Source organism: Ranitomeya variabilis, chromosome 7 (genome assembly GCF_051348905.1).
Source record: "Ranitomeya variabilis isolate aRanVar5 chromosome 7, aRanVar5.hap1, whole genome shotgun sequence".
Lineage (NCBI taxonomy): Eukaryota > Metazoa > Chordata > Amphibia > Anura > Dendrobatidae > Ranitomeya > Ranitomeya variabilis.
In genome coordinates, this window is record NC_135238.1 from 106,285,055 (window position 1) to 106,298,715 (window position 13,661).

A 13,661-nucleotide genomic window follows, 5' to 3' on the forward strand; every position below is an offset into this window, starting at 1 on the left:
TACCTTGGATGTACGTCGTATAGTATTACACTATTTGGAACAAACTAAATCCTTAAGAATTGACCAAAATCTCTTAGTTCATTTTATCTGGCCGAAACAAGGGCAAGAAAGTAGCGAAGAGTAATATTGCCAACTGGATAAAAAAGGCCATTACTGAGCCGTATCTAGCTCAGAATATTGCGGTTCCTGCTGGCCTAAAGGCTCATTCCACCAGATCTACCTCCGTCTCTTAGGCTGAAAGGGCTGGTGCTTCCACGGAGCAGATTTGCAGGGCTGCAACATGGTCTTCTCTTCACACCTTTACTAAGCATTATAGATTGGACTTCTGGTCCAACCGGGATCTAGTCTTTGGCCGGAAAGTACTCCAGGCTGTGGGCCCTCCCTAAATACAGAATTGGTTGGCTTTCCTCCTGTGGCTGTCGTGGAAGGCAACTAGAGAAAATAGAATTATTCTTACCGTTAATTCGGTTTCTAGGAGCCTTCCACGACAGCATTAATTCCCTCCCGATGTTCTTGGATATTTTTCTGAGAACCTAAAAGGTAACCGATACTATGGGTTCAGTTGTAAGTCACTGGTTAATGGGAGGTGGGAGGGGTTTTTAACCTCTTGTGCTTCCTGTCCCCCATTAGGGTATGGAGACAACCTCCTGTGGCTGTCGTGGAAGGCTCCTAGAATTATTCTTACCGTTAATTCGGTTTCTATTTTTTGGAGGATTTTCATTCTTCTGTCTTTTTTGCCACCTCATAGCTCCATTACACACACACATGAAGCAATGCTGCTTTTAAAGCAAATAAAAAAGAGGAGCTGTAGATTGTGTCATGGAGATATGAGGAGGCAAAAACAGCGTGTGTGTATATGGCGACGTGTGTTGACGGCATACAGACGGGGTGTGTTGACGGCGATGAAAGAGACAAAGATCAAGCAGTGATTGTGGGAAAACAGGACACATTTATTTACAAAAAAAAAAAGAAAATTTTAACTTTTCCGAACTGAGGGGGAATTGTTATAGACCTAGGGGGGTGTGGAGCTGGGAGGATTGGCTACAGATGGACAATGAAGGGGTAACTAAACTTGTGGGGTCTGGGAGGTCAAGGATGGGAGTAGACACATTAGGAGTGGAAGCATGGGATGGGAGAGACACAGTGGAAGGGAGAGAAAAACTGGACAACACCGACACATTGGGATGTGAGGGTGGAGGTAGCACGACACTTCTGCCTTTAGTCAGTTTTAATTCGTCTACTTTTCTGTGAGGTCTTCTTTTTTTTTTTTTTTTTTTTTTTTTTTATTTCTCCTTGGGAGGGTGGGAGTGATGTGGTTAGCGGGGCTTGCAGAATGTTGACCCGCCCTGGTGGTGGAGGTGGACGGCCGTGCAGGATCTGGACCTGGCATGGTGGAGGTGGATGGCCGAGCAGGAGCAGGACTCAGCATGGTGGTGGTGGAGTGGCTTTCAGCAGCACCTGGCATAGTGGTGGCGGTGTAGTGGTGTGCGGCAGGACTTGGCATCGTGTTGGCCATACAGTGGTATGCAGCACAACTCTGTATAGAGGTTAAGTGTGTAATTGGTGTCACAGGTGGAAATGACACCTGTGCCTGGTGGTAGTTCCAAGTCTGCTGCATAGCCTGAAAGTAAGCAGCATTGCAGGCCTGCATCACGTTGAGCTGGAGTTCAGGTGTAAGGTGTTCCGACATGCTCTATTTTATTTTAAAAAAATGGTGTTGATCTCTGGAGGTTGGTTTCCAGATGATTAAGGCGTTAGTTGACATCTTGGAAAAGTGTGTTTAATATGGGTCAGAACACTTTCCAGTCCATCTCCCAGCGGCTTTAAGTCATTATGGAAGAGAGAGCTCAAGTGAACAAACTTGGGCATGAGTGACCTGTCCGAGGCCTTCTGCCGCTGGCAGGAAGAGACAAAAAAAAGCAGAGGACTGGGACAGGGGAACACCTGAAGGACCAGCTGCCTGTTCTCCATCCTGTGACGCCGACCCACTTGCTGCTTCGCTGGTGGATGGCTGGGACTGGTCCATGGCAGTTCGATGAGGGACTGCTCCAGAGGAAGATCCAGTTTCAAGGGTGCTGCTACAGGTTCTGTGAAAAGAAAAACACTACTAAAAAATAACAATTGTAAAAGCACTAACTCCTGAAGAATAGAAAAATTCAGATTAGGGAATACAACACAATGGAATACAACACAAAAATACTTGTGTTCTCTGAGCAAGAACAGGCCTCAGGAAATCCAGTACCCGGTGGTATATGTATTTTTGGATCCCTGCTGCACCACCACTGTGAACTTGGATCTCATGTCTCCGGTCCTTGTTGAAGCGATCCTTCATAGAAGGCTAACAGGTTTTTACTTTGATTACTGTGAATCGGGAAAAAAAAATGTTAAACAATGCACTTTAGGCAGGGATCCCACAACCACGTGTGATGTGACAAACTTGCAAGGAGTTTATCGCATCACACACTGTTGTGTGATCCCGGCCTTCAGGTTCACTGCTGCATGAGACCACACTGCAATACTTAAGAAAAGCCTTTCTGACACGTGATGTGGTTTTGTCCCAGTCATCCATCAGTGCTTGGGTCATCTCAGTCCACAGCCACTGAATCCCTACAGCGTCTGAGTGCTGCTGCTCCCGGGTGTCCCACAACAGAACTCGCTCCTGCACCAGGGTGATGAGGAGGTTATTATCAATAAAGTCCTCTTCCCGTTGTGGGACCTAGAAATGAAAAAAAAAATGTTGGAAAGATAAAACACTAGGGCAGAGACACACTGCCGTATTTCTCATGTGAGAATTGCATTGTAAAACTCGTACTGGCTGTGGGCTCTCCTGACCTGAGTTTGACAGCTGCATAGTAATCCATCATGTGGGCATGCTAGGGTCAGGAGAGGTGCCGGCCAATCCCTGCAGTGAGATGCAATTATCGCACAAGCAATACGGCAGTGAGTCTCTGCCCTTAAAACAAAAACAGTCAAATGTCAAGCGTCCCAAAAACAGTCAAGAATAAATTAAAAAAGGCAAGAGTGCCAACAACAGTCAAAAATAAATAAAAACAGTCAAGAATACTTACGTGCCGTCTTGCCACCTGAGCTTGGGCCAGAGTCTGCTGCTCCTGTTCATCTGCACTGGAAGGGTTCTGTAAAAATAAATATTTTGCCACGTGTATAATAGTTACAGTTAATACTTACCAATAAGCATCAAATGTACTCCAGTTTCCTGTCCACTCTGTGAGGTCTGCTCTGCACTGGAGGACATGATGAGGAATGCTGCAAGAAAGATAGAAATGATTACAGGCTGCAGGGAGAAAAACACAGGCAGACATAGCTTGTATACTTGCTGAAGTCTTCCACACTTGTGGCTGCAAGTCTTGTATCTCTTGAAGAGTCTTGAGTAATGGACTTCCATTGCCCACACCTTCTTTTATAACCTTTGGGGGTGGCTTCAAACAAGTTCCTAAACATGTTTACTCAGAAGAACGAATTAAAACGCAAGCACTTGCGTTCGCATGTGTTCTTATAGACTGTAATGCGTTTATTTGAGGCATTTCTTCCGCAAGCGTCCGCATGCGTATGGTGGCAGAAATTTGCCGTCACAAAAACTCTAACATGGTTCGTCAGGCATGCCCATCCACGCACCCCCAAAATACGCATGCGCATACACCTGCGTCTGCAATGTTAAAGATAAGAAATCAAGACACATGCAGATGTATGTGTCCGAAACGCTGTGGACACAACCGCAAATGTGAAACCAGCCTTAGTTGGTATTGATGAAGTTACTACTCAAAACTGCTTTTCCAGATTTGCATCAGTCTGGAGTGCAGGCAACACTTCGCGATAAATTTTTGTAAAGAACTTGCAGCAGTAAGTTGTACTAAATACAGATGTATATTACACTGCAGGTCTCACAGTGGAAAATTAATCACTGGTCAAGTTACATTTATAGAACTCAAGCAGTTGGAAGTCTGCAGTATACATCACATTGGAGATACAGACACTGCCGTATTCACATCAGAGATGTGGGGCTGCGGAATAGATGTCGCAGGAGGTCACATCGCGCACTAACTCCACCCAGGGGGAACATCTAGGCACTGACCAGCAGGAGGATGCAATCTTTGATTGCGTGCGCGTGCTTGCTGAGTAAAATGAAACTAAAGTGCCAGCAGACATCAAAACTCAGCTGCTGTCCCGAGCACTAGGTTCCCCAGGAATCTGCTTGGGGGATGGAGAAAAGGTCATTGTTGGCAATAAATGGTAAGGGGCTTCCTCTATTGATGTATTTGCAGGCTGAGGATGGTTGCCATGACAGTAGGAGATCAAATAATGACCTTCAGGCCTGTCGGCTACAGTAGCCTATTAGGCTGTCCTATAAACTGGGTTTGAAAGGATTTTGGTTAGTGTGAAGCTGACAGCTCTAATGCATTCCAGTGCACATAATCAGAGAAACAAAAGCTAAAGTTCCATCGAGGGACTAAGAAAAGAAAAGTAAGAAAAAACCGGTAGCAATATATATAAGCTTACACACGCACATGCGCTAAAAAAATGTAAACCAATAACTAAGCATTTTTATGTTAAAAATAAAAAAGTACCCTATTTTTCCGACCATAAGACGCACTTTTTTTCCTCCAAATTTGGGAGGAAAGTGTGGGTGCGTCTTATTGTCGGAATGTGGGGAGGGGGCAACAGCCAGTGGGATGCACTGTGACCCCACTTGCAGGAGGCAGAAAAATGTCCCAGCTGCCTGGAATCCAGGGCTGTGGAAAGCATGTGGTCCCAATAATTAAAGTGCAGTGAATATTCATTAGCCGCTTCCCCACCCACCTGTCAGCTGAGCAGTGAACAGGGAGCAGCAAATGAATAGTCCTTCCCTGAAACACACACAAGGTTTCCCTAGTGCTGGATTCCTGCAGCAGCTGGGGAGATCTGTGTGTCTGGTGTAGGAGGGGGCAGCAGCAGGGGGCCAGAGGGGACAAGATCGCTGCGTTCCTGCCTGGCTGTGCTGGATGCTGAGTGCTGGGCATAAATACCTGTGTGATGTCATGAAGTGGGCAAGCTGGAGTATCACATGATGGCACAGAGCCCTCCCTCTTCTGATGTCATCACAGGTCCTTCAGACTCCACTAGAATCTGCTGGATTCCTCTTATGACCTGTGCTGTGGAGAGGCAGGGAGAGCTCTGTGTGTGCAGTCATGGGATGCTCCATGTGGCTGGCTGGTTGGCACAATTAAAAGGTTAGTCTTTACAACACACAATATAGCACACTGCCACTCCTGTGTTGAACTATAACTCCCAGCATGCCATAGGATCTGCAGGACATGCTGGGAGTTATAGTTCTCCCAATGGGATCTTAGTTATTTTTCAGTTCTGGAGTGGTGCTTTAAATATAAGCCCTGTGCCCCCATTCTTATACTCGCCCTCCAGTGTCTTCATATAGTACTTTACAGACACCACACTGGTCCCGCATCGCCATCTATCCGGAACTTCCAATATAATAACATACTATTATATATAATAACACCACATTTAATATTACTGTATGTTATTCAATATTACCAAAAGATTTTTTTTTTTTGCTTCAAATATTTTTTTCTCTATTTTCCACCTCTCAAACCTGGGTGCATCTTATAGTCTGAAAAATACGGTACTCAACCTGAGTTATAAAACTGTCACAATAATTAACCTAGGGGTGGGGAACTTTTTTTTCCTCCTTCCTTTTACCAATCACCATTTGAATATGGTGGGCTACTAATTTTCCCGATGCTCCACATGAGACCGTGACCGTTGTGGAGAGCTGAACCAATAGGCTGAAATTAATTATGATTAACATTAAATTATTAATTGCATCACTTAATGAGTAGCATTAAGTATGCTCTTATTTTTTGGCCTCCATATATACAGGGTGCCCCCCACTCACCCACAAAATAGCCATCACATATACATACAAATATCTCATACACATTTAAAAAAAAACATACTCCCTTGGCTCCTTTCTCCTGTGAATGGAGTTTCAGCAGCAGCGCAATGAAATGATGCTGATTCACAGAAGATGTATCTGCTGGTCCCGGCCTCCACCAATATATTCACAACTGTCTGCATCATTTGGGGGCCATATTGTTGGTCAAACAATTAAAGTAAACCTGTCCGGTTTCAGAAGAATTCATGACACAGGGCTGCTGGTCAAGCATATGTAAATCCAACCTGAGTATGCATGGTTTGCCACACCTATAATTCTGCTCACCTCTTGGCACTTATGTCAGTGATAGTAAAAATCTGTCCATCCGCAGCTAGTTATCCACCACAGACAAATATACAGCCAGCTGTCTGCTGCTCTCCTGTACACCTGCAGACACAGCTGCTCTGATCTGGCACCTATGGAACAGCAGCGATCCTCCTGCACAGTGCAGTGCATGTGTGTATACAATGGTACCATCCCAAGTGTCCACCACCCCCACTGGCCCATGTAATAGCAGTGCGCTTTGTATATTGCAGCTGACACGAGGCAAGTGAAGCTACAACTGCCCTCTAACAGATTTTTTTTTTTAACAATGTTGATTGCCCACAAGAAAAACAAAGATTGATATAACACATTAATGGACAAACCACAAACTCGATGGAAAAAAGGAATCCTTTCACATAGATGCCTCTCTCAACACTGTCCTGTATAATTTAGTTTCAGGCTAATGAGTCACTTGGGAATGAAGAAATATAACAGTATATAGTGTGCTTCAATATACAGTGTAAAAAATTTTCCCTGTGGAGAATGGCATGCCTGTCATGTAAGGAGGCTTATTTGCCGTGCAATGTGCCACTTGAAAATTAAATATGCAAATTTGCCTGTTCAGAGAGAAAGAGGGCTAGAATTCTAAAGCTCCATGGAAAATGAGCCTCCTTATTTTGACATGCCACTCTCCTCAAGGAGAAACATTACCCTTTAGACATGAGTCTCACCTTGCCAAATCAGATCGCATAGTTTGCAATGATGAGGGGTAGTACCCCAAAACGCTGTGTCTACAAAAATTAGATTCTGGTTTGACTTTTATCCTAAGTCATATTGAAAGGCTCATTAAAGGGTTGATAGTGACTTGTAGGAAAAATGTCATCGGTTTAAGTTGGTGTTTAATTGCTGAAAACATGAGTGACCACCACTCATCAAGTGACATAACTGGAAAATACCTCTATTGTTCCAGTTTCTAAAACTTAGTTTATATATTTCAGATAGTTTGGGATTATGCCATAAGGGTATGTAGTTTGTGCATGGTCTAAAATCTAAGGTACCTTTTTCCTCTATCCCTATACTTTGCATATCAAGTTTAGGGTGGGACAGTTCGGGTCGTTTTCTCGTAAGGGTCTTGCTTCCAGCACTGATTGTGGGAGTCTCCGTATAGTTTCTTCTCTGAAGGTATAGTCTGATATTTCACAATGTTCATCATTAGTACCCCAACCATGGAACTGTTGAAGCCAGGAACTAACATGTTTGCAATATCTAAGCCACCATCTTTTCATCTATGGCTGATTTCCTTTTTCTTTTAAGCGTCTGAAACATCCTATGTATTTTATAGGAAAGACATGGGAATCCACACTGGAGTATTGTGAAAAAAGTATAGAAGCTGAGGCAAAATCATTTCTATAAGGGCTCCTTTTCACTTGCGAGAAATACGTCCGAGTCTCGCATGTTAAAACCAAGCTCTTGCGCCGGCACTCCAGATCGGAGCGTGCGGCTGCATAGCAACATATGGAGCTGCACGCTCCACTCTGGAGTGCTGGCACCAGAGCTTGCCTTTAACATGCGAGACTCGGATGTATTTCTCGCAAGTGAAAAGGAGCCCTAAGATTGCTTCTTCCAACTGCTGACATTGGAAGTTGACACAATGTCTATTTTGGTCCTAAACGTCAATAATACGGGATAGATTAAGAGAATAGCATTCCCAAGGCTTAACAGACTATTACTCCTAAATATTTAAGTGTTTATCACTTGTATCTGTGTTTCTCCAAGAGACAATTTTTATGTTAAAGTATCAATGGGCATGAGAACAGACTTGTCCCAGTTGATTATGTCTGATCATTTCCAGAATATTTTGATAAGATTAGTTACAAGTGTGTTGGAAGTATTTACATTACTCAGGAAAAGGAACATATTGTCTACCTGAAGGGAAATCTTCATCTCCAGTTCTTCACAGCAGAAATCGGTAATGTCAGTAGAGGCTAGCTAGTAGTTCTATGACCATCGCAATTTGGATGGGTGATAGGGTACCCCTGCCTTGTTCTCCCCAACGTGAGCAGCTTTGACCTTTCATTTGGAAACCTCGTCTTAGGGGAAAGTTATAGTAATGGTATAAATGAAATAAATTTACAATCATACTCCATACATTTCAGCACCGCCCACAGTAATATTCACTCAACACTTGCTGATGCATCCCTAGATCATCACTAATCCTCCACCAAATTTCACAGTGGGTGCAAGACATTGTGGCTTGTGCGCCTCTCTAGGGCTCTGTCTAACCCAGGGGTGGGGAATCTTTTTTGCAAAGGGCTATTTGGATATTTATACCATCCTTGGAGGGCCGTACAAACTCCGCCCACAAAGTACATCCTGGCACTGGTTTCAGGACGTAATCTTTCATTGCATGCCCTTCGATGTTCAGTAGTGAACACTGCTTGTGTGTGCTAACACAGCAAGAAGAAATTAATGAGCTTGTGGCAATCAAAATACAGCTTCTTGCCCAAGAATGCTGTCCCTGAGAATCTGCTCAAGGGCCTGATAAAATGTCTTTGAGGGCTGTAAATGGCCCTGGGGCCTGAGGTTCCCCACCCCTGGTCTAACCATTAGACGACCAGGTGTTGATCTGGGGATGCTTCAGCAAGGCTGGAATTGGGCAGGTTAATCTCTGCGAAGGATGTATGAATCAAGCCGCATACAAGGTTATCCTGGAAAAACAGTTGCTCAGGCAATGTTACCCACCTCTGAGGACTGTTTTTTCCAGCAGGACAATGCGCCATGCCACACAGCTTGGTCAATCAAGGTGTGGATGAAGGACCAGCACATCAAATCCCTGTCATGGCCAGCCGAATTTCCAGACCAGAACCCCAATTAAAACCTCTGGAATGTAATCAAGAGGAAGATGGATAGTCACAAGCCATCAAACAAAGAACTGCTTACATTTTTGTACCAGGAGTGGCATAAGGTCAACCAAAAGCAGTGTGCAAGAGTGGTGGAAGGCATGCCAAGATGCATGACAGCTGTGATTTTAAAAATCATGGTTAATAAACAAAATATTGACTTCTGAACTGTTCTGGAGTTAAAACATTAATACTGTTGTTTCTAAATGATTATGAACTTGTATTTTTTTGCATTATTTGAGGGCTGCAAGCAATGTATTTTTTTGTTATTTTGACCATTTCTCTTTTTCAGAAAACAAATACAAAATTTATTGCTTGGACATGACAGTAGTCAATAAAAGAACCGTTTTACATTCTGCTCAAAAATATAGCTATAAAGAAAAATCAGACAAACTGAAAACTTTGCAGTGGTCTCTTAATTTTTGCCAGAGCTGTATAAACGTCTTAAATTTACTGATGTAGGTTTATTTGGTATGAAGGCCGTTATGATCCTCACAAATAAACTTAGTAATTACTCTGGACAATCTGTTGGTCAACACCTTGGATAGTAGTTTTATATCCGTTGGGAGAATGGAGATTACCCTGTATGAGTTGGGTGTACAAGGATCCTTTCAAGGTTTTAACAATATTACCATTGCCTCTTTCATTGAGTCTGAGAAAGAGCCAACTTTAACTGATAACTCAATAGTTTAGAAGTAGTGTTTACTGGTTTAAAAAAAAAATCCCTTAGTAAGCTATCTACCCTTGGAGTTTTTTTTTATTTTGGACCTTTTGAAGCACCTCTTTTAGTTTCTCTAATGTAAGGGGTTCCTCCATCCTGCCTCTAGCTTCCCTTGTTAGTCTTGATCGTGTGATATTACCAACAACCTGTCAATGTTCTCATTTTGGGTGTTACTTTTAGTTGAATATGTAGTAGAATAAAATTTGTGTAGAGTATGGAGAATGTTATCCTCTATTACACCAATTCCAGATGTTAATTTAGGTATATATGATGATCCTATATGAGTTCTGACCAGTGGTGTTGCTAGAGTTTTAAAACATCCAGGGCACAGACCCACTGTTGGGCCTTTTTGCACAATTAGATTTAAAGCACAAGACACTGCACTTAAAAGGATTGTTCGGTCTAAAATGATTACCCGACGATTGGTTATGGCAATAGTCAGATTCTGGCTGTGAGTACGTAAGATGCATAATCACTGCCATTCCTGGCTCACTGGTGAATCCTCGCAGTGCACAGTGCACAGTGCATGCTCTGGGGGGGGGGCAGTTTATATGTCTGCAATCACACAGTGACTACAGACATACACTTTGAACCGGACAAACTCTTTAAATCATTTTAATCCTGGTATACATTATACTTAGTTTAAATGGATCAAGCTAAGAAAGGGTTTACAAGCATAGCTCAGTCAAACACATACAAATTAAATCAAGGTGTTCTAGATTTTTATGATATGAACTGTATCCGCTTATTGTTGATAAAATATTTAAAGGGTGTCTGAGGGATGTTATTCTGGATTATCTCAATGAGAATAACTGTGTAACTCCATATCAGCATGGTTTTATGAGGAATTGCTGCTGTCAAACCAATCTCATCAGTTTTTATGAAGAGGTAAGCTATAGACTGGACCAAGGTGAGTCATTGGACGTGGTATATCTTGATTTTTCCAAAGCATTTGATACCGTGCCACACAAGAGGTTGGTACACAAAATGAGAATGCTGGGTTTGGGGAAAATGTAAATGGGTAAGTAACTGGCTTAGTGATGGAAAGCAGAGGGTGGTTATAAATGGTATATTCTCTAATTGGGTCACTGTGAACAGTGGGTTCCCGCAGGGTCGGTGTTGAGACCTATTCACTTCAACATATTTATTAACGATCTGGTAGAAGGTTTACACAGTAAAATATCGATATTTGCAGATGATACAAAACTATGTAAAGCAGTCGATAAAAGAGAAGATTGTATTCTGCTACAGGTGGATCATGATAAGTTGGAAACCTGGGCCAAGAAGTGACAGATGCGGTTTAGATGATAAAGGTAAGGTTATACACATGGGAAGAAGGAATCAATATCCCCATTACAAACTGAACGAGAAACCACTGGGTAGATCTGACATGTAGAAGAACTTGGGGATCTTAGTTAATGATAAACTTACCTGGAGCAGCGTGTGCCAGGCAGCAGCTGCCAAGGCAAGCAGGATCATGGGGTGCATTAAAGGGAACCTGTCACCCCCAAAATCGAGGGTGAGCTAAGCCAACCAGCATCAGGTGCTTAGCTACAACATTCTGGAATGCTGTAGATAAGCCCCCCGATGTATCCTAAAAGATAAGAAAAAGAGGTTAGATTATACTTACCCAGGGGCGGTCCTGATCTGGTCCGATGGGTGTACGGTCCGGCGCCTCCCATCTTCATCAGATGACGTCCTCTTGTGGTCTTCCGGCGCAGGTGTACTTTGCCCTGTTGAGGGCAGAGCAAAGTACTGCAGGCGCCGGGCCTCTCTGACCTTTCCCGGCGCCTGCGCACTGCAGTACTTTGCTCTGCCCTCAACAGGGCAGACAAAGTGCGCCGGAGCCGCAGCGTGAAGACCAGAAGAGGACGTCATCCTATGAAGATGGGAGGCCCCGTACCGCAACTCCCAACGATCGGTCCGCCCGCCCAGGTGAGTATAATATAACCTCTATCTACCTCTATAGCATTCCAGAATGCTATAGATAAGCCCCTGATGCCGGTGGGCTTAGCTCACCCTCGATTTTGGGGGTGACAGGTTCCCTTTAAAGGGAACATGTCAGCAGATTTTGCCGCTATAACATGCAACCACTGCCTTTCAGGGCTTATCTACAGCATTCTATAATGCTGTAGATAAGACCCCGGTCTGACCTGCAAGTAAAGAAAAATAAGTTATACTCACCTGGGGGGGGACGATCCAGTCCGATTGGTGTCGCAGGTCCTGGTCCGGAGCCTCCCATCTTCTTGCGATGCCGCCCTCCTGCTTCATTGCTCCCCAACATCGGCGCTCCTGCGCAGTTGTACTTCTCTGCCCTGTTGAGGGAAGAGTAAAGTACTGCAGTGCACAGGCGCTGGGCCTCTCTGACCTTTCCCAGCGCCGGGTGAGTATAATATTACTTATTTTTCTTCACTTGCAGGTCGCACGAGGGGCTTATCTACCGCATTATAGAATGCGGTAGATAAGCCTTGAAAGGCAGTTGCCGCATCTTATAGCAGCAAAATCTGCTGACAAGTTCCCTTTTAAAGAGGTCTGGATACACATGAGAGCATTATACTGCTTCTGTGCAAATCCCTGGTTAGACCGCACATGGAGTACTGTGTACAGTTTTGGGCACTGGTGCTCAGGAAGGATATAATGAAACTAGAGCGAGTACAAAGGAGGGCAACAAAATTAATAAAGGGGATGGGGGGAAATGCAATACCCAGAGAGCTTAGCAAAATTAGGATTATTTAGTCTAGAAAAAAGACGACTGAGTGGCGATCTAATAACCATGTATAAGTATATAAGGGGACAATACAAATATCCCTCCGAGGATCTGTTTATACCAAGGAAGGTGGCGGTCACAAGGGGGCATTCTCTGCGTCAGGAGGAGAGCAGGTTATTCTACCAACAGAAGAGGATTCTTTACTGTTAGGGCAGTGAGAATCTGGAATTCCTTACCTGAGGAGGTGGTGATGGCGAATTCAGTCGAGGGGTTCAAGAGAGGCCTGGATGTCTTCCTGGAGCGTAACAATATTGTATTTTACATTTATTGGGTTCTTTAGAAGGTTCTAGATCTGGGGATTTATTCTGATGGAATATAGGCTGAACTGGATGGACAAATGTCTTTTTTTGGCCTCGCTAACTATGTTACTATTATATGAAATTTGTGAACTGGTTTTTGCTGTCCCTATCTGAGAGCAGCATAATATAGTGGCAGAGACCGATAGTCTAGTGATGTGTCACTTGCTAGGGTTCTTGCTGTAGTTTTCATAAAATCAGGAGTTATATTTACTGCTGCCCTACTAGTGCCATCAGTGATAAAATCTGACAGCCTATGATATTGACAGCTTTCTGAACACACTATGCATAGACAGAAAGCTATCAATCAGTTGAGAGGTGGGAACACATATCAAACATTATGGTAGCAGCTTTACAACTCCTGTGAGTGATAATCTAATGTTGATCAAAACTACAGCAAGCATCCCTATAAGTGACATATCGCTGGAAACTGGATATTTGCCCCTTGATTATGTAGCTTTAAATAGAATGACCAGGCCAGATTTTACAATAGACAAGTGTCACTTTGTGTGTTCATAACTCTGGAACACTTGATCAAATCCCACGGATTCTGTGATTGTTTTTGTGACATATTGTACTTCGATACTGGTAACATTTCTTCTATATGACTTTTTGTCCTATTGACACCTCTTCATCACTAAGCCGTGGGCTTGATATAGCCTTATAATACAAAGGTGACATCAACCTCACAACTATTTCCCCACTTACCATCACTACAGGGGAACTGGGAAGAGCGAGTCTAAGTGTCGGAATTGGCACGTCTTAG

The 13,661-nt window shown here is 43.5% G+C and overlaps 1 long non-coding RNA gene across 1 annotated transcript in view; it reads left to right on the top strand.

Moving 5' to 3' along the window:
* Positions 1-7,752: 7,752 nt before the first annotated feature.
* LOC143786342 (uncharacterized) overlaps positions 7,753-13,661 on the top strand; it is a 203,819-nt gene continuing 197,910 nt past the window's right edge. Inside the window, exon 1 of the long non-coding RNA XR_013218268.1 lies at positions 7,753-11,145. This is a non-coding gene — a long non-coding RNA (uncharacterized LOC143786342). The remainder of the gene's footprint in view (positions 11,146-13,661) is intronic.